Source organism: Carlito syrichta, unplaced genomic scaffold (assembly GCF_000164805.1).
Source record: "Carlito syrichta isolate Samal-C Ts95f unplaced genomic scaffold, Tarsius_syrichta-2.0.1 Scaffold289289, whole genome shotgun sequence".
Classification (NCBI taxonomy): Eukaryota; Metazoa; Chordata; class Mammalia; order Primates; family Tarsiidae; genus Carlito; species Carlito syrichta.
The window spans coordinates 584,074-585,125 of record NW_007233385.1 but is presented as its reverse complement, the minus strand read 5'-3'; the positions used below and the strand labels follow the sequence as shown (position 1 = coordinate 585,125).

At 74.2% G+C, this 1,052-nt stretch overlaps 1 protein-coding gene across 8 annotated transcripts in view; it reads left to right on the top strand.

Moving 5' to 3' along the window:
* Window positions 1–291: 291 nt before the first annotated feature.
* KIF1A (kinesin family member 1A) overlaps window positions 292–1,052 on the top strand; it is a 105,906-nt gene continuing 105,145 nt past the window's right edge. For all 8 annotated transcript variants that reach the window (XM_008054245.2, XM_008054244.2, XM_021710512.1 and 5 more), the window contains exon 1: window positions 292–406. The gene's annotated coding sequence lies outside the window, so the exon portion shown is untranslated. The remainder of the gene's footprint in view (window positions 407–1,052) is intronic.

Sequence of the window (1,052 nt, the reverse complement as noted above, 5' to 3'; positions counted from 1 at the left end):
CCCCTGCGGGGTGGGTAGCGCGCGCCGGGATTACGACGGGTAGGGGACTTGGCGTCCGAGCCCGGGGTCCGGCCCCCACTCCTCCGCGGAGCCCGTCGCGGTGTCAGCGGTGACGTCACAGCCTGGCCCCAGCCCCCTCCGGCCCCAACCCCATCCTCGCGGCTGCTGCGACGCCCGTCCCTCTCCCCGCGCGACAAACCAGCTGGCGACTGGGGCTCGGGCGCCGGGCGCAGCCAACCAGCGCGGCGGGAGGGGCGCGGGGCGGGCCGGGCCGGGGGCGCGCAGCCCGTCACGCGGCGTCGCCGTCATAGCGCAGAGCGCAGCCGGCGAGCAGCACAGCTCCGGGCTCGGGAGCCCGCGCCCATGCCAGTGCCCATGCGGGGCCACCGCCAGTGACGCCGGAGAGGTAAGGTCGCCTCCCTCCGGGTCACCCGCCGTCGCGCTCCTCATCCGGCACTTGCACCAGGAGCCCAGCATCCGCACCCCCCCACCCGGGGAAGGGGAGCTTGGGTCAGGAGCCCGCGTCCTTGTCGCCGCCCAAAGCGCGGGCACCGCGAGGCTCCTTCCCTTCCCCCGACTCCCCTCCATCCCCGCAAAGAACAATGGGGCGAACTCAGGGGCGTCCGCCCTTCATGCGCAGCTGGGATAGTTCTATTCGTTGTGGCCCCTGCTGCAGCAGGACCTTCGGCTTGGGTGGGCCGGGGGCGCCAGAGGGTGGACGCGCACGCCGGCGGGATCTGGAGACACCCGCCCCTCCCCCGCTCTACCCCTCCCCTGGAGAGGAGCCACCCAGCGGGGATTCGGTTGGGGTGCACCCGAGCCTGTGGGGGAGGGGAGGTATGGAGAGAAGGGTGGGGATGCGGATGGGGGCATCTGGGAGGGGGCGCGGCTGCAGAGCTGGGGCCCGCAGAGAGCGCGCACAGGGCGGCCGGGTGCGGGCAGCTGCTCTGGTCCCCGGGGTGGGGGAGGGCCGATGCTAGAGCCAAGAGCAAAACAGGCGGACAGGCGGGGCGGGCGGGGGCTGCGGCGAGGGCTCGATCACCCGCTTCGTG